Source organism: Bacillus rossius, chromosome 1 (assembly GCF_032445375.1).
Source record: "Bacillus rossius redtenbacheri isolate Brsri chromosome 1, Brsri_v3, whole genome shotgun sequence".
Classification (NCBI taxonomy): domain Eukaryota; kingdom Metazoa; phylum Arthropoda; class Insecta; order Phasmatodea; family Bacillidae; genus Bacillus; species Bacillus rossius.
Window position 1 is genome coordinate 128735071 of NC_086330.1, and position 26982 is coordinate 128762052.

General features: G+C 37.3%; 1 protein-coding gene across 4 annotated transcripts in view; it reads right to left on the minus strand.

Annotated features, from left to right (window-relative positions):
- The window catches only part of LOC134545858 (kelch-like protein 5), a 185046-nt gene that overhangs the window by 93620 nt on the left and 64444 nt on the right, over positions 1-26982 (minus strand). The gene's annotated exons all lie outside the window — the stretch shown is intronic.

The following is a 26982-nucleotide window of genomic DNA, read 5'->3' on the forward strand; positions in this document are numbered from 1 at the left end:
AATTTTTTTCTGCAGATTGGAATGAAATTTTGTCAAAAGTTTTATTTAGCTACTGTTGTTGTCTGTACGTAGTTTCGAAATTGTTCATAACATTTTAATTGAGATATTAAACATTAAGTTTTAATAATTTAAAGCAGTTTTATACAGAATTTTAAAAAGTCTCGTGTCTGACGCGTTGACTATATATGCATGTAACCTTCTTGTTTACTAAAATAAAATTTCGTGTTAATAGGTGCATAAATTCTATCATAAAATAATTAAATTATAAATATCTGCATAATGCAGAAGTGCAGTCTTTTATCAAATCGCCTCTTACACGTTACTAACATATTGTAGAGAGATGGGATAAAGCCCTTATAGAGACAAAGCACCATGGATATTTGTTAAGGCTAAAATATGTCAGAGCTATATCTGGGAAAGCCAAATGAAGATCAGTTAATATTACCAATTTTTCACACGTAGCGAGTGCAGACGTCTGTGAAACTATTTCCACATAAGTTTGTATTCGACGAATCAAAATGTAAGTTAAACTATTATACAGTAGAAAGAATACTGCATCGTTTGATACCTAACATATGTCTGTGCACTGCCTGGAAACTCTAATCGAAGGTTAGTTAAAAGTCCAATTTCGCGTTGTTTTTCGAATTTTACACGCAGCCGTTTAAAAATAATACGCGCTGAAGAGCCCTGAACAGTGCTGCTAAGGATTGAGCAGCGGGAACTTCCCTGAACCAGTTACTACCTGCTCGTGGTGGCGACTAGCGAGACCGCGCTAAGCCGCTTATCTCTCTTCAAGATCAGGAAAGGGGGCAGTGCCTTGTTACCTGCCTCTTTCTGACCACTGAACCATGGAAGTGCAGAGTGTATCAGTGCTGTCGTTCAAGTTCCTTGTGCCAGCTGAAAGAAACTTGCATCAACAGCTTCTATGTTCAAAGAGATAATTAGTAATCATATTGAATTATTTATAATAAATTTTTATTAACGTTACCTTATTTTTCCCTGTTCACTTACAATTTTGTTTATCTCACACGTCTGCCTCCCTACTCTCAGTACGCCTTATCATTAAAGCCCGTTATGTAATGACACGGAAACGTAATCAAACGGAAACGCATCTCGTAAACGCAAGACGACCATTTACGGTACTCCGTCAGCTCGTTCTACAGAGTACGGATTTCACAGAAACATAACAAAACTTGCGCCAATAAGCGTAAAAAATACTAACGTCAGCAACATCATTGTAAACAAGATCAAACGTGAAATTTTAAACATGCATCGGTTTTTATGTTTAGTTTACGTTGAATTGTGCATGATGACTTCTGTTTGATGCATTTAACTAGTCAAACGGCTTATAATTAGAGACGTCTGAATTTCGCGAATAGATTTCGTGACTGGTTGTATTGCATATCACTGCATCTCATATTCACGTAACTGATTAGGTGCTTGTTACTCTAGCGCGTCTGGGCACTTAAATATATATATGTCAAATATCGTACCACACGTACGGTAATGTATGATTAATCACTTACTGTAATTTTTACATCTCGGAATGCATTTATACACAACACATTCGGCTTCGTTTTGATAAAACTTAAACAATTAGCTTGTCTGTATTTCACGGTAAATTTATCAATGTACTGAAATGTCACTTTTGGTTTTAAATAAATAAGTTTTATATATCATACTGTATAAAAACATAAAATTGTGTGAATTAGCACATAACAAACAAGGTAAACAACCTATATTTCATAAAATCATTTCTACATCCACCGGTTTTAAAGTCACGATGTATGTAGACTAACCGACATGCCGAAGGCATTACTTGTTGGAATTTCGCGCTTAATCTAGCTCTAAAACTAAATATTTCCATTCGTTAAAAGTGTGCCGCAAATATGCTTCTGTTTGTTTATTGACATTTTTTTTTCTTCACTTGAGCCATTATCATTACCCAGCCTTTTTTCGCCGTTCAAAACTGGTATTCCCGAAAGAGAGGTGTACACCAAACTAGACTTTTTTGATATTCCAGACAGAAAAAATTACGTCTTAAATAATAAAGCGGAAATAACTAGCAAATACATAAATATCGTATGGGGAAGGTACCTAAGGGTAGGGTATCGTACTCCGAGTGCAGACTTGTTATTGGGCGCCTGTAGACATCTGCGTGCCCTAAGGGATGAAAGCAATGAAGCCCTGCAATGGCGAAGCGCTTGAATGAGTGGGGCGGTGGAAACGGAAGATCCCCGAGAAACCCCGCCAACCACGAAATCGGAACGATTCCTACGTGCGAAATTCCGGGCTTCTGCCCCGCTGGGATCGAACCCAGATCGCTTTGGTGGGAGGCGAGGGGTCTGACCCGTCGACCACCGCGAACCCTAATATTCAAAAACAAGAATAAAATGGACATGTACATGGTATACGTAGTGATAAAATAGTGCATTGCTATTAGCTGCATGGAAGAACGCTTGCACAAGAGTTCGGCATTGCCCATTTATCCATCTCTCTTACGCTTGCGGATGCGAATATGTGTACACTTACGTGTGAATGTAGAACAAACTTAAAGGGTCTTACGTTTCCCTTTTCGTGATACGTATACGTTTGCGTGTCACGGTCAAACGGGCCTAATCATTACTTGCATAGCTGTTTCATAAATAAGTAGGTATATACTTAAACTCCCTTGCCAAGAAAACTGCTCGTAACTAAATAGGCACTTCGTTAACGATGCTAAGACTTTGCTGCAACTATTTTAGTATACAACTTGTATTTTAGTTAAATTTATTAACATTTCTGAATGCGTACTGCTGTATTTTCGTAATATAATATCACACACGTGATGTCACGGAAGTTGTTATTATGGCATAGTTGTAATGCACGTGTTACTGAAGTCTCTATTGTTTTATATAATCATCCTAATTACACTATTAATTTCAACGACAGTTTGTCATTTATTTGGAAAAAAATTTTATCTTGGTTTTCATCTGAAATAAGTGCATATGGCCTGAACACTGGCGAAGTACACTGCTTTCAAATAACACTACAACAATTTAAATTACAAAAATTACAATTAAAACTTTTTTATATATATGGTTATTTACTAAAAATACGTTAATGGAATTTTAAAGAAAATAGACTCTAGTTAACTTTAAAGAAACCGCGTCTCCATGAAGATTCGAACCATAAAACATTTTTCTCTATATTAATCTATACACTGCTAACTAAACATACCCCAGAACAAATGAACAGTAAGCACCAAAACGAAAATATTTAACAGAATTAGCATAAAATGTACAAAACAAAACAGTTTGTTTTACAATAGCATAAAAATTACAATATACAATAAGCACGGATGTGAGTGTCTTATAGTGCCTGGTTGTAATACTACTATAACAACCACGATTTAGTTAATTATTTTGGACAACGCCATTTATGTTTTGAACTGTTAGTCATCTAAAAACCTCCAAAAACCAAATAAATAAATAAAATATTAACAACAGAAAAAAAATAATTTAAAAGAAAAACAAGACCGAGTCAGATGTATTCGAACACAGTCTGAACCAGCAAGGAAAATAAAAATAAATATGGACAATACAACGAAAACATCACAGACCAAATATTTAACCTCAAAAAAACTAGAGAGCACAAGAATTCCGTGAAAGGAACTTACTAAAAAAAAGTATTAAACACAGACGAACACAGTGGACATACAGTGAGACAGATTGGATGCAAGCAGACAGAAAAGCTGGACAACGCAGCAAACACATAATGACAACGATGAAAATAAAAAATTCTGTGAACAACACAACGACGACAGCACAAACGAACACAGAAGTTTTTCAATAACATCAGGCACAAACAGTTTGTTTGTGCCTGATGGCGGGAACAGATGTCAGTTCCCGAAACGTCGTAACTACTGTCATTGAAAAATTTCTGTGTTTGTTAGTGCTGTCGTAGTGTTGTCCATAGTATTAGTCCGAATGCTCGGTTCGCCCACGCTTTGTTATAATTAGTCCTATAGCATTGATCATACAATTTCGTATTCCTGTAGCTGTCTCGCCAGATGCGCAAAACTGGCATGAGTTTTCAAGAAATGATATAACCACAGAACATTTTTGAAAAGCAGCATAATTATAAATCGGCCCCTTTGCATTACCGTTATTATATTGAGGAAAATACATTTCGTGGGAACAGATTTTTTTTTTGCGGCAACCAATAAATAGTTTGTGACTAAACGAATGTAGAACTAATAAACAGTTCAGTGACTGAGTAAATATTATCAATGTTACATATTATCAACAGCGTACCAAGCTGCTAAGTTGGTTTATATTGTACTATTAGCCCCGCCTCGAAGCTTAGTCGTGTCCAAATTAACCATTTCGTGTTATTGTGATTGTGTTTTGATGCAGTGTTTACCATTTCCTTGCCTTGAACTTATACTTGCAACATTGCACTTATTCACTGTCACAATAAAATAATTCACCTCCCTTCAATAAGTTGACAAAATTAGATTTAAATACATATGCAGAACTCACAGTCTACTGGACCAATCACTTGCAGCACTGACTGCAACGGATGCTTTCATAGTTCTGTCTGGCCGTTCATTAATATGATAACGGTAGTGTGAAAATTAAAACAGACCGAGATGTCTGACTGAATTTAAATCTGCACAGTACTGTATTGTAAATTAAAACTTTTCTGAAACAAGCATTTGAAAGCATCATGGAGAATTACGTAACGGAAGTTAAAGACAAAAGTTCTTAAAATGCTTATTTACCAATTTTATTTCAGTTCAAAAAGCTAGTGTTCCACTAGTTCTTATATTTTTTTAATTTTGTGACATGATAATGTTATATTATTACAATGCTGTTTACGTAATGTATTGAAGTGACTCAACTTAAAGATTAAAGCAGTGTTAATGTTGTTAATCTTGCTACTCTTTCGCCATAAATTGTAATCTCCATCATCAGGGTAACAGCCATGGTACAAAGAGTGGGAAGGTATACCGTGTAGGTCAGTGGTGAGGGCATATAGTTGAATATGTAACAATCTAGAGCCACTACGCTGCCAGGAACATGGCAGATTAGATTTTGTCCGTTATCACTCCTCGTTAATATGCCGCACTGTGCGTTCTATAATGGACGTAAAGTTTTTATCATTTCTGAAAGACATTGGGTTTGCGAAGACAATATATAAATGTGTGTAAGAGAAGAGACACTGTTAACATGATCACAGGTTATCACATATTGTGATCGTTGGAACGTTATCAACAGCACTCATAAAAATTAGAGTTGAATTCATTGTTTAGTAACTTGCGTAAGTGGTAGTATTTCTTTGGTTTATTTATGTTAGTTCTACACCTTTGCATTACAATATCAACGGAATGTTCGTAATTATATATATATATACATACACACACACACACACACCTAAACTCATGCCGTTACAAGCTTTTGGCTTCAAATGGTATATAGTCTATCCCATGAACGAGTGTAGGCCTACTTCTTTACATCTCGTAAAAGTAATTTTAAAAACTAAACGTAGTACCTATTTTATATTCGCAAATATATGATATCACTTGCCACAGGGACGATTAAAGGTGAAACGATGTAAACAGCAAAAGTAACAAAGTAATTTTAAAATAATGATGTCTAAGTGGATGAATAAATAAAAATTTTATGAGTAGGGTACACGAGTCTCATACCCCGAGGGCAGACTTGTAACTGGGCGCCCGTTGTCATCTGCATGCCCTGAAGGATGCAGAAGCGACGGAATGAGAAGGGCGGGGGAAACGGGAGATCCCCGGCAACGTCAGAATGCAAAAAATCTCGGATCGCCTTTCGAAGAAATATTGCCTGTTTTGCATCATGTCGCTAAAATAATGACGTAGTCCTCTTAACAACTATATTTCCATTTTTGCCTTCATTATTTTCCCTTATGCCTAAACAATTAATATTGAGCGAATAAACTCCAACTGGTTCAAACACAACTTCCAAATATGCATTCGAAATATTTAAAGGTACACATTTTCGTACAAGAAAGTTCGTAGTGTGTACTGACCATGTTTTGGTTGGATGCTAGGTTCACCATAGGCTCATTCACGCAATTTAACTACCACATCATTAATTATACGTTTTGTTACAAATTATTTGTATTATTTGTGTTAATACAATATCATAATTTTACCACGTATATTTACAATTGGGAGATTTTTGCTAGCAGACTGACTATTGAAATAATGATGTTTTGTTTTCGATTTGCTCTGCAACTAAAACACTAGAAAAAATCAAATGGAATTGACAACAAAAATGCATTTATTTACACACCAAATTTTGGTATGTTACTTTACTACTTTAATTAAGGATGATAAGCTGAGGTCGCAACGAGACCTTTGCGTTTTTTTATCTTTCTTTATCATGTCCTTATTATAACACAGAAATTGAATTCAGTTTATTAAATTTTATGCCCAGAAACTTTGTTTAACGTATTTCGTTTACAACAAGACTACAGACTATGTCAAACTATGTCAATATATTACAATTGATAACTGGCACGATGGTGTACTCTGAAAACTTACGATTTTAAATTAAAACAATGGCTAAATCTAACATGGTAATTTTCCATTTAAAACAATACGACGAGAACATTTAAATATTGTCAGCATACTTGTTATGTTACTTAACAAATATATCATATTTAATTTATGTAATTTTGTGATAAATCCATGCAAAACTAATGATAACAATACATTTGGTTCTATAATATGTGATCCAACGAGTTACATCTTTGCTTAACATGTTTCTTCGCCAATTTCAGGCCAACCACACATAAGGAAAATTCAGTTTGGTGTTTACAAACAGATTCAGTTAAAATGTCTTTCTTGCGTATTTACTTTTACAATACAAACTTACAACTATGTACTGAAAATACTTTCCTCCCCTTCTTTTTTCAAATGCACATTTGTCGATGTTTTAAGATTTCATGGAAAACGAAAAAAACTTAAAATTTTAATAATTTATTTTGAGTAATATTATTATTTAAAATAGGATTTAAACAATGCTCCCCCAAAACTGTTTACACATAATTTGCAGAGCTAGACGAATAAACAATTTTACCTTTAGAATGAATTTTTATATTTTATGTAGTACGCATTATTTTTAATCCTAATTCTATACGCAACTTTTCACGAAATTTTTATTCACAGCATATTTATTACTACTGACACGATTTACACTGATTGTTATTAGGTAAATTTCAAGTAAATGCTACCTTTTGTAGCCGAACCCACGGTGTGAATTATGGGAAATTTTTATATAGTTTTTCGTTTCATGGTCCATAGACCTCAAATACAATCTGTGGACACAATAACTGCCGCAATTTTTTACCAATCACTTCTAAACTGATAAATAAGTTCTGACAGTGGAAATTTTCGATCAAGTTCGTTAATAGACAATATCTGACCAACGTGGTAGAATTGGGGAAGGTTTTCCTAAAACCCGAAAAATCGCTATAACTCCCATAATATGAGAAATATCATATTCGTTTGAACGTATTAAAATTTGAATTTTGGTCTTAGCTATTTTTTTATACGACCAACCATAACTGCAGGGGGTTGATAAAACAAGGGTTTGAGGACAATAAAAAAATCATAGCTCCCAATGTAGGCACAACTTCGGATCTATGAATTTTTGTACTATTGTTATGATTTTTATCTCAAACGTTTGTCTAAAACATTTTTGGATTAGAGAAACGTTTTCTGAAAGGGGTCAAAAAATAAGGGCGAATTATTAAAAATAATTCATAAAGCGCCCTTAGTAGAAACACTACCAAATCCGTTCAAATGTTTTGTTAATCTTTTAATTTTGATCTAAAAATTTAGTCTAAAACATTTTTTGATTAGACGAACTGTTTTAAAGGGGTTATATAAATATGGGTTAGTTATAAAAAAAACCATTACTCCCTTAGAAGAAACACTATCAAATCAGTTCAAAATTTTTGTTAAACTTATAATTTTGTTCTAGAATTATTTTTTACGAGACGAGCCAATATTGCAAGGGGTTAAAAAAACAAGAGTTGGAGAAGGAAAAAAAATCATAGCAAGGGCACAACTTCGAATCCGTACGATTTTTGTATTAATTTAATAATTCTAATCTTAAACTTATGTGTATAAAAAATTTTGATTACACAAAAATTGCTGCAAGGGACTGAAAAAAGAGTGGTATAATTAAAAAAAATTACAGTTCCCTTCTTAGGCATACCATAAAATCCGTTCAAACTGTGCTTAAATCTTATAATATTCATCCAAAACATTTTGTCTAAGAACATTCTTGATAATACAAACCATTGCTGCAAGGGGTTTTGAAAACTTTGGTATGGAATATGAGAATAATTAAAAGCTCTTTATCATGTACTCTATGGAATTAATTTTTGTTTTTGTTTACAATTTTGGTGTTGCAAATATTTTTCTAAGTAAATTTTATGTTACAAACCATTACTGCGTGGGGTGGGAATAAAAACGATAGAAATATAAAAATGTTATTACTTTTTTAACAAATATTTTTATAAAACTTTAGAAACTTTTCCTAAAACGTTAAGCTGAAATAATTGTTGATAAAAATAACAATAAAAACCGAAGTTGGGATTATAAAAAACAATACCTAACCTTAATAAGTATCAATTTAATCGAATTTTATTTTTATTACCTTTTTTAATATTACCTTAAACCTTTGTCCAAAGGATATTTGTGTACGACCAGGTATTAGTGGCAAGGATGAAAAGTAGTGTTTGAATTACATAACTACTTAGTAGGTACAATATTAAATTCGTTTAGACATTAAATGCTGAATGTATTGAGTTGTGAAAAAACATTAAAAATAGTTTCGCTGGCTGGAATGCAAGAAAATGTTTAGTCGGATTTTTTTTAATATTGGGTAAAATATCTATAATAGGATGTTATGTACATTAAGTTTTTAAAATGTTCCAGGAGTTTGTAAAAATCTTCAAATCACTTTCACTTTGAAATCTACGTACGCCTGTAGGCTTTGTTGAAATAGATTGTTTATATCTATTTACAGATGCACACGAGATAGTAACACAAATGAATCATCCAGTGTCAACAAGTTACCAATTCCAAATTAATATGTTTCAAAAGGTATCTAATATCAATACAAACTTTTAATATATTATCTTCGAAATATATCTTTTGACTTTTTTTTAAATAATTTTTTCCTAATGCAATAAACACAATAAAAACAAATTTAATTGGAAAATTAGTAAATTCACTTTGAAAAAGTTAATGCATAAAGTGGCTAACTTACATTCTGCACTTAACGATTCAAATGTTGTTAGGTGTTTTACATTACCTGGAAGACATATATTAATATTATACAAATTGAAACCAAATAACAAAATTTGCTTCTTCGTTTTGCAGATGACGTGCCTTATAACATGTATATTTTCTTTGAAATTCTATCCAAATCGGCTGCAACAAAAGACCTAACTATAAAATGTGTTCAACAATATTTTTGTTTTAAATTACAGCATTTTAAAACAGATTTTGAAACTTATAAAATTTTTATTTCTATAAATTTAGCAATATTATGCACGCAGAAAAAAATATATTTTCTTTATTTAAAATACTTCGCAATGAAAAATCAGATACATCAAGTCACGGTTAGCTTTTTTAAGGCCTCGTAGGTTTATTATATATATTTAAATGAAATTATTTACATTTAGAAGATTAACGGATATTATTGTTGGCAAAACAGTTCACAATTATACTGACAAATTTGGACGTCGTTTGACTAAATGGTTTTTGATTTATGGCGAGTTGAGTTTGACAGATCAGAAATAGCGGACGCGCAAACACACTCCTTGCGCCTTACACAGCCCAGCTACGTCGCAGGACGAGTTCGCTCCCCCCTCCCCAACCTTTCCTGTTTTGCTCTTCATAACGGCCCAACCCTGCCCCAACCGCTCTAGCTAGACACAGTGGCGGCAGCTAATCCTGCTTGATTGACAGCAGCTACCCAGCTACGACAGTGCCCTCTATGAAAAGATTCTGGAACTGTTTGCAAGGCTATTTCATGGCCTCCGTTGCTCCTCCACGATTTTGTCATTTCCTCCTTCCGCCTCCGACCAGTCGCTCACTCTTAAGCCAAGTAATACCGCTGTTGTCATAGTCTGATGAATTACCAGATGATGCAAAGAACTCAATGATGTCATCAAAATAGCTGCAAATGTAAACTACTGAACGGAACCACGAATTCCATCGCGTTAAAACTGGCTCAGGGAACACCTTTACTTTTCCACTGGACATTCCATACTTTTCTGATGTAGGATAAGTAGTGGTGTTTCCTTTTCCTGCTGTTCAAAAATAACTTCTTGATCTTTGCCACTGTTTTGTTTAACATTGTTAGTGAAGTCTGCCAAGTGTTGCCCACTAAGTGCATCTTGTGGGCCCAGCATTGCAAATGAACTGCATGTTCCAGTAGACCAGACAGATTATTGAAACATTTTGTCATATAAGGAGCAGAATCACTCACTATGGCCTTAACTGAATCAAATCCAAATCCATACTTTGCTAGGGTATTCAAAATTGCTTTTGAACATGTCGCATAGTTTGCAGCATCAAGTACAGTGGAAGCAACTAGCTTTGTGGTCTGGTTACTGGCTGGTTCCAATTTATTAAAGAGAATGTTGAAAACACATCTTCCACCTTTGTCAGTTATTTCATCAGAAAGGACACAAATATCTTTACCTTCAAACTCTTTCTTAATGTCATTTTCAATTTTTTCGCCTAATTTGGGGATACATATATGTTTTACGAAGGGAACTAGCGGAAGGAATATCCTCACCTCACTTAACATTTTTGTTTATCCAGTCAAGGAATTTACTGTCGTCTAACTTTTCAAGTGGTATGTTCGCCGAAATAATTGCTTCTGTGGTTTCCAAAATGAAATTTTCTCTGTCATCTTTCATCTTCTTTCCAACTATAGCTACCTCTTCCAGTGTTGTAAGGCGTTTGTTGCTGGTACCAGGACTACCTAGCCTTACTTTAATGTGATGTTTGCCTTGCACATGTTTGACAACAGTGTCACGTCTTTCATGGTCCACTCTACAATTACACGATTTGCAAAACAAAATTTTGTTTGAGGTATACAACCCTTCAGATTTGAACTCTGCTGCACGCGACTCGAGGGTGGCTTTAATTTTGTGCCGGAAATTAGGTATTTCGGCACGTTTGTTTAATTTTATCATAATTTCAAAATTATTTTTGGAAATAAAATTATTTTCCATAAGTCGACTGTACCGCGACTCGCCCCTGGTCGACCTTAGTGCGTGCAAACTCCGACAGAGGGAAGTCTTTTACGATAGTTCACTTCGGGTCGGACGACGAGAGTTGCCAAAGGTTTCCGACGCCCCTCCACCCTCTAGGGCGAGGTCCTTGTTTGAATTAGTGACGCGGCGCGGATGTGAGGGGACTCTTGCTCTGCACTCTGGAAAGACCGCGTCGGTAGTCCGCTGATCGCGTTTCGAGCTCCGTCCAGTTAAATCAAAGCCGACGCCGAGCAACAGTACTAAGATGTAGTCTGATCAGAAAAGGGATGTTTCCCTATTTACCTTTTGGTTTTTTATTTTAGTCATCTCAGCATAGCCTCTACGTAGTAATCCCAGTTTCTCCGCGAACCAAATTTTTGGTCTGGTGCCGTATTTTTTTTTTCTTTTAACCGTGACGTCGGCCGCGCATCGCCCACCATCTTCCTACCAGGCAACATGGCTGTGCCTAACAACTACTACCCTGTTTTGGTAAGTTCTCTCTTCGGTCCTTTGAACTTTGTCTCTCTTGCGGTCGTTTTCTGACCCGACCTTGTTCTGTCTGTGGTGCAGATCTAATTTTTTTTGGTTTGGTCTGTTCACAGACAGGGTCCTATTAGCCCCCCCCCCCCCTCCTACCAAGGAAAAAGAAACCATCATGGGGAACAAAGCAAGCCCGGCGACCTCCAATTTTGAATTGGTGGTTTCGCCAGTGGAAGCCCTCACTCCCGGCCTTTTCGCCATCAGCTACGAACCGCCAGAAAATCTTCAGTTCGTAAGAGCGAGTGCCAGTGAAAGTTTCTTTTGATAATTTCCAAATGTAATTTCAGATATCAGATTCGAACCAGTTTAACAGTTTTGGTCTCTTCAGCCATCTCGAAATTGTATATGTGAAATGGTTATAATTAACAAATGATAAGATAATATGGTGATTACAGATTATTGTAAAATGTTAAAACTTTACAGTTTCTTTAAGAATGATGGGTTGGAAAAATAATTTTCTATTCGCGGCCCGGGTCAGCAAATGATTAGGTAAATTGAGCTCTCTTTAATAATGGTTAAATGATTCAAGTGTTTTCTCTTTATAGCTTGTAACAGAAAATCTTGAAAACAAACCTTGATCTTAAATAAAAGGATGTCTATAAACGTAACTATTTGTTTTTATTACTTAAGGCAATAACGATCCACACTATGCTCCCAGGTCTTGATAGGGAGTTTGCAAATTTTCGTTGGACCCACGCCATGTCCGCCTCTGATGTTTAAATTTTGATCTTAATTTTTCTTTTCTGCCCGCCACTTCCAAGGCCTGTTTTGTCGACATCTTGTCAATATTAATAACAAGGACACGAGGGGCGTTACAATTTTTGGCATCGCGGTAAAGAAAAACACACTCAATACTACCTCATGCTGCAAGAGGGAGTATTGAGTGTGTTTGCATAAGTAATGCACAACGATCCAGGAAACAAAACAATGATACAATCTCCACAGATACAACACAAAACACACTATAAGCACCAAAAATAATTGTTTATGAACGTAAACACGAATTTGACGTATCAATTTTATTTAATGCAGTAAATAGTGGATTGATCACTAAATCTCGATATATCGAAAGTGTTTCAACTGCGCAAATGTATGGTTAATATTCCAATATCCGTTTATTTTGGAATCAAATGTTCCACTGCTATTTAAAAATTTTAATTATTTTTATTTCACTCGGGTCTCTGTTTTTAAAAAATTCAATCTTGTTATTTACGAAACATTTTTCGTAGTTTAGAACACGTTCACACTGGAGCACTGCTAGAGAAACAATTGTTAAACAGTCAGACTATATACCGCTTCGCTGGTCATAATCTAGACTGAAGCCATGATGGCCGTCGTATTTACATTTCAATTGCTGAAACAAAATATGTATTATTTTTATGTTATTAGTATGCCCAACGTTGTATTATTTACTTAACATAAATTATTGGCAAGTTTGCATACATCGGTTGTCGACTGACGTAGTTTTTTTTTTTAATTTGTTCCCTCACGAAACTTTCTACCAAGGTAATGTACATAACCAATTTTCGTAGTTTTTCGCGAGAAAGGCCATTTTTCGCATTTTGTTGTTGTTTACCACAATATTCGCATAATTTCGCGAAAATTCGCGTAAAAATCATTACACCATTTTTTCCCGTCTCTATTCATTACTCTTTTCACCTTTCAACTACCTTGCCATTGAGGAATGACTGGGAAAACCTTACAGCTCTTTGGTTGCTTCGGGCTGGGGCTTGCCAATTCCTTGGTTGCCCGCTCGAGTGGCCATGCGCCTCAACCGCGATTTAATTAGATAGAGATCCTTCTCCTGATAGTCTTGAGATAGTATTTTCTGACATGTTACGTCAGAAATAGCGAGTTACAATGCCTTTGTGAAACACTTCCGTGTCGGTCGCTTTCGTACATCTAGTGTCTCAAGACAACGGTTGCAGTACTCCACAACGAATATTTCCGACGTTTGGTGAGATCCAATTTGACTATAAACTTTTCAGGACTAGAGGGATGTCGATCTTCGATCCAGTTCCTGATGACATCGTCATCGCCGTAGTTTGCATTATCAGTAAAGCCCTCCAGTTTCCAGTGTAGCCGAGTACCACCTGGAGGTCCGACAGATACATGGTTGGTACAGAAATAGAATCTTAGAATTCCCTGACTTTTCCCTGTTTTCCAGAAATTTAAGAGAAAAATTCCCTGACATTCTTATGAAGTACATACCATAAATATTAACGTGCATATGATTAAATGTAATATAAAATTTTCAGCATGAGGTAAAATAAGGTTTTTTTATTGTGTTATTTTGACGGCACAATTGCGAATGTGTTTTTTTTTCCTTCGACATGGCTGGTGTTTGATGTTGTGTATCAATAATGGTGATGGACAGACTGTACTGGCAGAAGAGGGTCAGGCAGGGGAGGATTGAAACCGGTTTTGAAGAGTAGCGGACAGAGGGGTGCCGTGAAGCGGGAGAGGGAGAGCTCGCGAGGGGACAGTGTGTCTGTAGGCTCTGCGTGTGACTGCACACAAAGATGCCCAGTAAATATTGCAGTGAACAATGTTGTTATCATTTCACAGCCCTGCATTACAGTAAGCTTGCAACATTTTGGTCCTCCGGGCCGGATCGGTACGACAAGTGAGTGTTTACCGGTTCCGCGCACTATGAAAACACGACTAACAATACAGTGGCGTAATTTATATAAATGTAACGAACAGTAAATGTGTTTGTGTAGAGACTTGGTGCAGTTTGGGAGCTTCCCGTGTTACGTCATCGCAATCATTCCCGGTCGCGTCCGCGCATGTTTCCGGCGAGGCACGAGCGGTAAAAACGCAACTACGCGCGCATCTGAACTAGCGTTCATCCGCGACAAGTATTCCCAGCAATAAAGTGCAAATGCCAGCAGACGAAGTATAATTTGGACTACTACTGGGGTTCTTCAGGATCAACATTGAACAGAGACAGGTTAGTCAGACATCATGACAGGCCTCCCTTGTCCCTACTAATCCTCCTACTCATATCCATTGTATATTGTATGTCGATTTTCGACCATGGATGAGGATCAGTGCAAACGACTTAAGAAACAACGCGCTGTGTACAAGGGTTCATTGACTCGTATGCAAACCTTTGCATCCAATTACAGTGAATCTCAGAACATTGGTGAGATTCTAAGTAGATTACAGGCACTTCCCGACTTATGGTCACGGTTTGACGATGTACAATTAAAATTGGAATTGGATGATGAAGAAACTGACCATAGTGAACACAGAGCGGAATTTGAAGCTATGTTTTATCATGTTAAGGCCCACTTAGAAACATTTATGACACTCAGTTCAACAGATAAATCTACCCATGGCAAACCAAATTATTTACATTTCCCTGCAGTCAATCTGCCTACATTTTCTGGTGATTTTGCAACATGGGTACAATTCAGGGACACATTCAAGGGTTTGATCGTTGGCAATAAATCTCTCCCAGAAGTACAGAAACTTCACTACTTGATTTCTTCATTGAAAGGTGAAGCACTTTAAATGGTGCAAAATTTGACTATTTCCGACGAAAACTTTCAAGTGGCATGGCAGTTACTAAACCAGCGTTATAACAATCCCAAGCTTATTGTGGCCAAATATGTAACAGAATTGTTAACACCACCAAAAGTAACCAAAGAGTCAGGACCACAATTACGACAGCTCGTTAGCCATGTCAGGCGTAATCTAAATGCTATAACTAGTCTCAAGACTGACACACCACTTCATGAAACCCTGCTCATACATATATTGCTTGATCATACAGATATCAATACAAGAAGGGAGTGGGAACACGAAACTTCATCTTGTGAATTTTCTTCCCTTGAGAGACTGTTGGGATTTCTGGAAAAGCGATGCCAGGCACTGGAACTTATTCAGTCAAGTCAAAATGCAAGGTTCAATAATGCCTCCAGTGTCACTTCAAATGATTCCAAAATCAAGTATGCTAGCACTTCTAGAAATACTAACATTTTTGTGGCAACTAACACTGATAATTGCCCATTCTGTAATCAGAATCATTCACTTTACAAATGTAGTTCATTCGCAGAAGCCAGTGTAGAAGAGAGGTACGAATATGCAAGGCAGCACAACTTATGCTTCAATTGTCTTAGATCATCTCATCATGAAGCAAAATGTTGGTCTGGCCATTGTGGAAAATGCACAAAAAGGCACCACACACTGCTACATCGAGAAAATCAAGAAACCCGCCAGAATCATAACAATAAAATATCATACCTAGAGAACAGCACTGCATCAACACAAGAATCTGGCATTGGCAATGCAAATAGCCTAAGGGGCTCAACAGCAAGTTATTGTAGCTTGAAAATCAGAAGTACCACTCATGTTTTACTGTCAACAGCCATAGTTAAGGTATGCGACAGTTCAGGAAAGCTGCACCTGTGCCGTGCCCTACTTGACTCAGCATCACAAAGCAACTTCATAACAGACTCATTAGCCAAGTTACTTAATCTACGGCGGTCATACGACAGAATGCCCATACATGGAATCGGTAATGTCCTGGCTCAAGCAACTCATAGTGTAAACATTGAGCTGCATTCTAACACTAGCAACTTTAGGACAAATCTCAACTGTGCAATTCTGCAAAAAATAACTGACAATGTTCCAGCAGTATCCATAGACACCCAAGGCTGGAACATTCCTCATGATGTTGTGCTAGCCGATGATAAGTTTGATCAGCCAGGAAGAATTGATCTTCTGATTGGAGCTGAGCTTTTCTGTCATTTGTTAAAGGGGGATAAAAGAACCAGGACAGGTTATTATCCAGTACTTCAAAACACAGAGCTAGGCTACATCCTATCTGTACGTGTTAAATCACATAACACAAAGGTTCCATCTTCACATTTTAAGTCTTTCCTTTCCAGACGTGACTTAACACTTGACAGGAGACTTCAAAAATTTTGGGAAATAGAAGAAGTTAATCAAGCACTAGGCTCAAAGGAAGAAATTCAGTGTGAGGAGCACTTCATAAACCACACCACTAGGGACTCCAATGGCAGGTACACAGTCAGATTACCACGTTGTCAAGATGAACTTAAATTGGGTGACTCGCATGATCATGCACTTAGAAGGTTGCAGCAATTGGAACATCGTTTACACAAGCAACCAGAACTTCGTACTGAATACAATAAATTTATGGAGGAGTATGAGATGTTAGGGCACATGTCAGAAATAAAGGATACGAGTAGAAATGAAAATATGGCATATTATCTTCCCCATCATGCAGTGGTAAAGGCATCAAGTTCAACAACAAAAACACGGGTAGTTTTCGATGCATCTGCAAAAACCACAACAGGTGTATCCCTCAATGATACACTTCTGGTTGGTGCAACCATACAGCAGGACTTGTATTCAATAATCGTGAGATTCAGAACACATGCAATAGCCTTTACAGCAGATATTGAAAAAATGTATAGACAGATCAACATTCATCCTAATGACACTAGACTTCAGCGAATATTATGGAGAAAATCTCCAGATGATCTAGTCAAGATCTATGAGCTTCAAACTGTAACTTATGGCACAGCTTCTGCGCCATTTTTGGCTACAAGGTGCCTGCAGCAGCTTGCTGCAGATGAATGTCACCAGTACCCTAAAGCAGCAAAAATATTGAAGAGGGATTTTTATGTAGATGATGTACTCTGTGGGGCTAACACAGTAGAAGAGGCACTTAGCATACAAGATCAACTGATCAAACTTCTTAACTCTGGTGGCTTTCCCTTAAGAAAATTTTGTTATAATCACCCAGCTGTTCTAGAAGCAATTTCACCAGAGTATAGAGAAAATCAAGCACTGCACTCATTTGAAACTTCAGATGAAGTAAGAACTCTTGGTCTATTGTGGCAGCCAGTGACTGACACATATCATGTAGCAACGAATACTATAGGACCAGCTATGAGGACACATGATCAGTTAAGTGGTACAACAAAGCGCATGATATCTTCAGCAGTTTCATCCATATTTGATCCTTTGGGACTGATTAGTCCAGTGGTCATTTGTTTCAAGATATTTCTACAAAAACTTTGGTCCCTCCAGTTAGGTTGGGATGAAATCATTCCACCAGAATTTACATTGCAGTGGCAAAAGCTCTATGTGAGACTAGCAGCTGTCAGAGACATCGAAATCGATAGACACGTACTTGTCAGTGGTCTAAACTGTGATGTGCAAGTTCATGGGTTCTCAGATGCCAGCGAACAAGCATATGGGGCCTGTCTGTACCTAAGATCTGTTTCCAGTTGTGGTAACGTGGCAGTGAAGTTACTGGTTTCCAAATCTCGGGTTGCTCCAGTTAAACACACAACTCTTCCTCGATTGGAATTATGTGGTGCAGTACTACTTGCAGACCTATTAAGCAGGACATTGCCAGTTATAGAACTCAGTGTTTCCAGTATCACACTTTGGTCGGATTCCACAATTGTCCTGTCCTGGTTAGACTCACCAGCTGCAAGATGGAAATCATTTGTTGCAAACAGAGTAGAACATATTCAGGATTTAACCAATGGATGTCAATGGAGACATGTAAGATCGCAAGACAACCCTGCTGACTTAATCTCTAGAGGAGTTGATCCAGTGACATTGCATCACTTACATCTGTGGTGGTATGGTCCATCATGGCTTCTGCAGCAACCAGATGCTTGGCCCTGTACAGCCAGCAAGGATCAAGACAAAAATACTCCAGAACAACGAATGCCAGTGATCTCTGCAATGGCAACAAAACCAACCATGAACTGTTTTCAAAACACTCTGAGAGACTTTTCCTCACTAGCTAGACTGAAAAGAGTAATTGCATACGTCCAAAGATTTGCATACAATGCAAGACATACAGTGAACAAAAAGACAGGCTTCTTGACAGCTGAAGAGTTACAGAAATCTTTGCAAACCTGCATCAAGATTGCACAACATGAGGAGTTTCTAAAGGAAATAAATGACTTAAAGGAAATTAATGTAGTCAACTCTAAAAGTGAGTTAAAGGACTTGAATATCTTCATTGACACAAAGGGGTGCTTACGTGTGGGTGGACGTTTACATCATTCGGAGCTGCCTTTCGGTAACAAGCACCAACTTATCCTGCCACCCAAACACCACATTACAAGACTCATAATTACAGCTGAACACAAACGTCTGCTACATGCGGGGCCTCAACTTTTGATAGCATCATTGCGCCAGGTGTTCTGGATACCAAAAATTCGTCAAAATGTGCGCTCTGTCATCCACAAGTGTGTGACATGTTCAAAACTGAAGGGAGTTGTTACCCAACAACTGATGGGCCAATTACCAGCAGCAAGGGTTCGGCCTGCTCGTGCATTTCTGAACACTGGTATTGACTATGCAGGACCCCTGGCAGTAAAATCTGGTAGTGTCAGGAGCAAATCTGTGGTCAAGTGCTACATAGCTGTTTTTGTCTGCTTGGCAACAAAAGCGATCCATTTAGAACTGGTCAGTTCTCTTACGTCAGAGGCTTTTATTGCGGTACTCCGGCGGTTTATAGCTCGCCGAGGCAAGGTGTTAAATCTTTATAGTGACAATGCTACCAACTTTGTTGGTGCTAACAAGGAACTACAACAACTTCGGAAACTTTTCTTTAATGATGAATCCAGCCAAATGCTACATGGGTTTGCATCATCAGAGGGTATCACATGGCACTTTATTCCCCCAAGTTCCCCTCATTTTGGTGAGGGGCTATGGGAGGCTGGAGTGCGATCATTGAAGCATCATTTGAGAAGGGTGGCAGGAAAATCCCTTCTTACCTTTGAAGAGCTGACTACATTGCTCGCTCAAATAGAGGCATGTCTCAATTCCAGGCCACTGACAGTGTTGTGCGACGACCCTAATGACCCTAGTTACCTTAGTCCTGGACATTTCCTAATTGGTTGTCCACTCATGTCCTTTCCTGAGCCTGATGTGTCTGACTTACCAATGAAGCAGCTATCCAGGTGGCAATATGTTCAAAGGTTATCCCAACAGTTGTGGACCCATTGGTCTAAAGACTATCTGAACTCACTACAACAAAGAAGTAAATGGCAGTCTGAGAATGCCAACATTCAGTCAGGAATGGTGGTCCTTGTCAAGGAAGACAACATGCCTCCTCTTGGATGGCGACTAGCAGTTGTCCAGGAGACATTTCCTGGAACTGATGGTGTAGTCAGGGTGGTGAATGTAAAAACTTCCAGTGGCATCTTGAAGCGACCTGTTCATAAACTTGTGATTTTACCTACAGACTAGTTTTTGTGAGTTTGTTCTCAACAAATTGTGTGTGTACTTAGCATTTTAAATTTGAAACCAATGGTTTCAAGGGGGTGGAGAATGTTTGATGTTGTGTAACAATAATGGTGATGGACAGACTGTACTGGCAGAAGAGGGTCAGGCAGGGGAGGATTGAAACCGGTTTTGAAGGGTAGCGGACAGAGGGGTGCCGTGAAGCGGGAGCGGGAGAGCTCGCGAGGGGACAGTGTGTCTGTAGGCTCTGCGTGTGACTGCACACAAAGATGCCCAGTAAATATTGCAGTGAACAATGTTGTTATCATTTCACAGCCCTGCATTACAGTAAGCTTGCAACAGCTGGTGAGAGCTCTTCGGCCCATATTGCTGAGTTGAATACTTTTGTAGCACAAAGTGCAGTACGCAGAATTTATGTTTTTAGCAGAGGGTTTGATATGCTGAAACTGTGTCTCCTTGAGCCAATTCTCCTTAAAAGTAGTTTTCTTCGACATCTCTAAGCTAAAAAAAAGTACATATTAATATTTTCAGGTTAGGTTAAAAAATTGTTGTTTATGAATTCTTAAAAAAATATTACTACACAAATACAAAAACTATTACAAATTCACACCTAGCAATATAACGGGCCTACTTAGAGAATTACAATAGCAGCATTACAACATGTAATACTCTTACATTCTTACAATGTTAACTAACGTTTCTGGGGAAAAACATGTTCAGTTATGCATATTTTTTTATACACAATGTAAGTGTCATGCAACAGAACTCACGGATTATAACGGTTGGAAAAAAAAGTAATTAAAAAAAAATAGAAAAAATGCAAAAACATAACCGCACACAAAAGCCAAGTGTTTTCGTATCAGCTTGGTAGTTTTCAAAATGAGAATTGGTATTGCTTCTTTATCAAAATGCACTTTATTTTCTTATGATCGCATCAAAAACTAACTTCACCTGAAACAACGCCTTTAAATTCACGTAATAAGCTTTGTACTCATATTATTCCACGTGAAAATAGCTTTCAAAAGATAAACGAGGCCATGCCCGTTCTGTAGTTCACTGCATGGAACGGAACATAACACAAAGTCTCAAGGGCAAATTAAAAAGGATCAAAACATGAACAAATGAAGGCCGGGTTCGCTAGTGAACAAACGAATGCCTGGATTGGCCAGAAGTTATAATGGGTGGTTGTAACAGCCTATTGCAACGGACAATCGTAGACCAATTAAAAAAAAAGTTGCAGTTGCCGTGTGCCTTAAGCAGCAGCCTTTTAGCGGAGTCGTTCGGTAGCGGTACGAGCGCATCAAAACAAAGCTTTGTTTGAATTATAAGCAACTTTAAAATTTCCAGAATTCGTAGAATTTTCCCTGACATTTCCCGGAATTCCCTGACCATTTTAATTTCCCTGACATTTCCCGGTTTTCCCGGTTTTCTAGTCCTGTAGCAACCATGAGATACAAGAAGATTGTTCCAGACTCCACACAGCTAGTTCCAGCATTTTATTGTATGTCCTCTTGCATTATCAGATATCAAAGTTACAAAGATTCAGGTTTCCATCAAAATGGCAATTAAAATCTCATTTAACTAGGGTTGTCTTCTAGTATATTAAGGTCTATTTTAAATACCCAAGTGAAAATTATCTTTGCACTAGCCGCCTTAGAATCATACAGTCATTGCTAATTAATGAATAAATTTTGTTTCTTTTAATTATTTGGATTTTATTAATTAGAAATTGAACCATACAGACTTGACCAATAAATTTATGTAGAGGTACATCACATACTTAATACATACAGTATTGGTTTCAAGAGCAAAAAGCTTACACTCGCTCTCACACAACATTCAGTGGCGTGTTAGCTGGGATAACAGCGTGGTAATTTCACCAGCAGCATCTCGACCTGATGCTAACGAGGAAGGGAGGGGGGGGGGGGGGGAGGGAGAGAGAGAGAGAGATAGAGAGAGAGAGACATAGAGAGAGAGAGAGAGATACATAGCAGAACCCGAAATCAGATGATATTTGAAAATAACACCTTAGAAATATAATTATAAATTAAATATAGCTTAGTATCCCCTATATTCTAAGAACACTATTTGAGAAACAACACCACCTAATCCAAGCAGTGTTTATCTGAATTATATACCCCTACTATTTACTATAATCAGTAATTATATTTACTTTAAAAGTTACAAGTAAAATAATAAACACACCTTTTTAGGTTACAGGTTAGATAGATAAAAACTATGAAAAATTCAAAATGTTTTTATTAGGGGTGTGCGGATACCCGAAATTTTCGATTTCGGTTCGATTCCATGAATACCCGAACTCGCCCCGATTAATTTTAATGAATTCGAAATGCTTCGAGTCCAAAAAAAAAATATATTAAAAAAAGGCCTATATTTTTAGCTTTTTGTGAAAGGAATAAGTAGCTTTAACATGTAGGTATACGTAATTCTTATTTTTGTAAAATCATTTGTTTCAATGTATGTATATACAGCCTACCATAAATCTTATGTCAAAGTGTTTTATTTTGTATGTAAACTATAGCAGTGTAGCCTATATAAATCTGTGAATGTTGTATATGAAAGTAACAAATAGCATTTAAAGAAGTTCCTACATTCAAGTTAATTATTATTTCTACAACTGCAAACTGGAAATTGTATGTAATAAAATAATATTGTCAACTCTTTTGTTTGTGAAACTATTTATCCTTCAGTAATATGAGTAGGTATATAAACTTAATGCAAATTATTATGATAATAAAACTTAAAAATGAAAGAAAAGATTCAAAATTGGAATCGAATTTCAAATAGTTGGTAGGGATTCGACTCGGAATCGAATCGAACTGAAAACAGAGGATTCACACAGCCCTAGTTTTTATACATAAAATCTAATCACGTAGCTCAAAATGCTCCAATTGTACTGGGCACGCAAAAAACGTTATTTGTTAGTCGGAAACCAAAGAAATTTAAAATAATTGCATTTGACGTTGACCAGGGCTACGCCCTCCCTAAGCACGATATGCCTCACGCCACTGCCGACCCCCTCTCCTCCCACCGACACCCTCTATTTCAAACCTCCCGCCAACAAGTGCGTGTGTGCGTGTGTTCGGTCGCCCTGCGCGAACCCTTTCGGCGCCTACCCTAACTGGAGAAGTGGAGACTTTGTCTTTTTAAATAATGTAGTAATACTTAAATAACTGTAATATGAAATCCGTAACCCTAAATTAACTTGTAATTTTTAAAGGGTTTAATTAGCTATGTTTATTTGTCTGTCATATCAATTTACTAACAGTAAACGCAGCACTTCCGGCGGCCATGACAACCAGGGCCCGGGGCAGTCTCTTCCATTCGCCATGCAGGGTAGGATGCAGGGGCGCCTCAAGACCCCACGAGTAGTAACATAGCGTGCCCGCCGCTGAGAGCGGGTCGGCGAGTGCTAGCGGGGGGGAAGTCGAGCCTAGCTCCACATGGGTCACGTCACGGCCCTGGGACAGAGTCGGTAGCCCGGTCCACTTGCCCATCCACGTGGTGGCGCCCAAGGTATACAGGCACACCGATCCAAAACCTCCCCATCCACAGCACATTTATCAATTATTTGCAAGTTATCAGAGTTTATTATTTACTTTTTAAGGATTCTTAGGTAACTCCAAGGAATTTTAAGGGCCCTTAATCCATTTAAGACCAATTAAGGACTTTTTAAGAATGTTAAAAAGGTGTATGAACCCTGGAATGAAGTCATTTAAACTATAGAGACTTTAACAAAGAAATTAATCTTCAGAAATATATGAATTATGGCCCTTGCTTTGCCCAAAATTAGGAAAAATATTCAGAATTTAAGTTACAGTAAAACCTTTTTGTTGCGAACCCATTTATTGCGACCACCTCTCTATTACAACCCGATTTCAAGGAACCGTGAAAAAATTGCCGAAAATCCAAAGGAAATCTGACAGAAAATAAGTTTCTTGTGGTGAGTAGCGTGTTTGTGCGTTTCTGTTGCCGAGTGTTGTACTGTTGTAGTCAGCGCATATCTAAAAATAGATACCACTTCCTGTCGACCGCTGTCAGCGCTTGACAACCCCCAATCCATTTTAACGAGAGTAAAAATATATTCAAACTGTCAGCAAATTGATAAAAGCTTTCTTTATGTGTCCGCAAAACCGGGCACAACACTGGCCCGCAGTTGTTTTCATTTAAAACGTGGCTAAAGAACTTGTATGGATCAGGCTGAAAACATCCGGCAATAAGTGTAGGTTATAAGGAATCTTGTTATGAATTGAGATGTTATGTTTTCCGAGTAGATATACACAGCGACCGACTGGATGTATGCCCGCCTCGACTTCTTTTAACTGCCGCAGCGATGTTTATTTTGACAGCTCAAGCAATTATCTTTACCCGTGGGTTGACAGAAAAAGGTCGCTTCACCCAGCATAAAAAAAAGGCTACGCCACTTATTCCCCACGCAGGAAACACACTGGCTGCCGTCTGTCTCCCCCGCATTTATCTTTCTTCTAACATTCCACGTCTCGCCTCTCGCGCGAGCAATAACGAAGCGACCACGCATTGGGCCGTTTTATGCTTTGTTTGGTGACAGCAGCTTGATTTTATTTGGTATATTCCTTTTCACAGGACCCTTGCTATTAAAATACATTTATATTTAAGTTTGAAAGCTTGTAAATTCCTTGTCAGAGATGACTGAACTCGAACTTGCTGTGAAAAGTGACATATTTTGACATACTTTTTTTTTTGGGCGTGTTTGGTGGGGGGCAGGGAGGGGTCCGAAAATATTTACAATGATCTTACCTCTCCCTCACCGCTTTAGTACCCCATTCATAATAGCCAAATTTTACGGGAGAAGAGAGGGTGAAAAGAGCATTTTCTCACTGAAGGTTTTTCAAAGGGGAGCGAAGTTGGGCTGTTATAAGGGAGGACACTAGATGGTTTGTGTGTCTGGGAGGGATGAGCAGCCTTGAAGAATGTTAATGAGGGGAGGGAGGGGTGAGCTTATGCGTCATGAAGCCGCTGCCGCCAGCCAGCCGGGCGAGCTTCATGTGCGCCCACTAGCGTTGCAGAACCTACCGCTGCCATATTTTTAAAGGAAATGTCCCATTATTTTTTTTTTATTCTTACATGAACATTATTGGAAGTATTAAAGCCGACACAAAAATACGCTGTGTGTTAAAATTAACAGATTTTAATGATCTTTCATTTATTTATTTTTTTTATTTTTTTCTGATTCTTACATTATGGTCAAAGTGTCCAATTTTTTGATGGTTCCCGAGAATGTATTCGTAAAATCACTGCTACGTTAAATCCGGGGTTAGTGTCATTGGGGTTCTAGTGTATTTAACTACGGCAAGCAGAAAACGTACATGTAAACTAACCAGTAAAAATAAACAGTCTTTTGACATATTTTCTTTAGAGTTGGCCTGTAGGGCGACGGACTTGTCATGAAGGTTGAAGTGGGTTTAAAGCAAAGCCATCTAGCTTTGTGAGTGACAGCATCCTGCCATTGTACGGCTGGTTTCTTAGCGAGTACGTAGCGGTTTGGGATGGGTGGTTGGGAAGGGGGGCTTGAAAACAACTGAAAATTTCGGAAAACATCTATTACGACCCCCCCTCTATTAAGACCCTATTTCTGGGAACCGTGAGGGGTCGTTTCAGAGAGGTTTGACTGTATAGACAAAAAAAACTGGAAAACCCAAATGGCAGGTTATAAAATCCTACATGAGGTCACAGAATGGCATTGAGAATTAAGAAATCTAACCATAAATGAAAAATTACTCAACATCTAGCTGTGGCTTCAGTTTTCCTATTGCTACCAGATATTTTTAATTATTTTTAGTTATGAAATTTTAAATTATAGAACATCAAAATATTATAGACACAGAAACAAGAAGTCCAGAAAAACCCACAACAAAATTCGATAGCTTATCTTATTCTTTTATATTTTACACAGACCAAAACATGTGTGTGATATTTTCATTGGAAAAAAAATCTCAAATACTTTCAAAATTATTGTTGTCACAACATAGGCAACTTATAGTTTCTTCAATGTCATGACAAACTGTTAACACAGTAACAAAATTTTTTTTTGCATGTATGCAGTGATGTTTCTAACATCACACTCCAAGGCATCATTACTGATAGAAGAATTAAGCATCATATGGCAAAAATTGAAATATTGCTCAAAAGTATTTGGCACACCAGCATTATACACCACAAACAAAAAGTGAACACAAATACCAAATGCATGACAAAATTAATGGATTTGTGATACAGTATGAGTAAGGACAAGATTATATGGTGAATTGCAACAAAACCGAAATAACACAGAAAAGAATGTGAAAACACAGCAATGCTAGTTAGTAGACACTATAGCACAGAAATAAAAGTTATATCACAGAATTGAGTAGCATTAAGCAAACTAGGTAATTCAAATTTTAAGAAAAGTAACCTTTTAATGTTTGAAATTCAAGGAATGTCATTTCTGGACAAAAAAAATTGTACTAAAGTGCATGGATCAGAATAATTATTTTATTTATTCTATTGAGCATTTCTGATTTAATCACTTTTAAACCACAAAAGCTTTTTAATTTATTTTAGTTGTTCTGAATGTATCTGTTTTAGACCAATTTATTACAAATTATTTTATCGTAAAAATGCAGCGTATTAAATTTATACTATTTTGGTGGAGTAAGTATTACAAACAGCTTTTATAAAAACAAAAATAATAACACCGTCTTCTGTTTTAAAAATGAAATTGGACTAAAAATAAAACCATAAATTCAATAAACATTTTCAAAACATACCACATTAATCAATTAATATCTGGTGTCTAGGTTTGAGCCTTAATCTTACTGTTTCATTTGAATTCCCTGACTGAATATA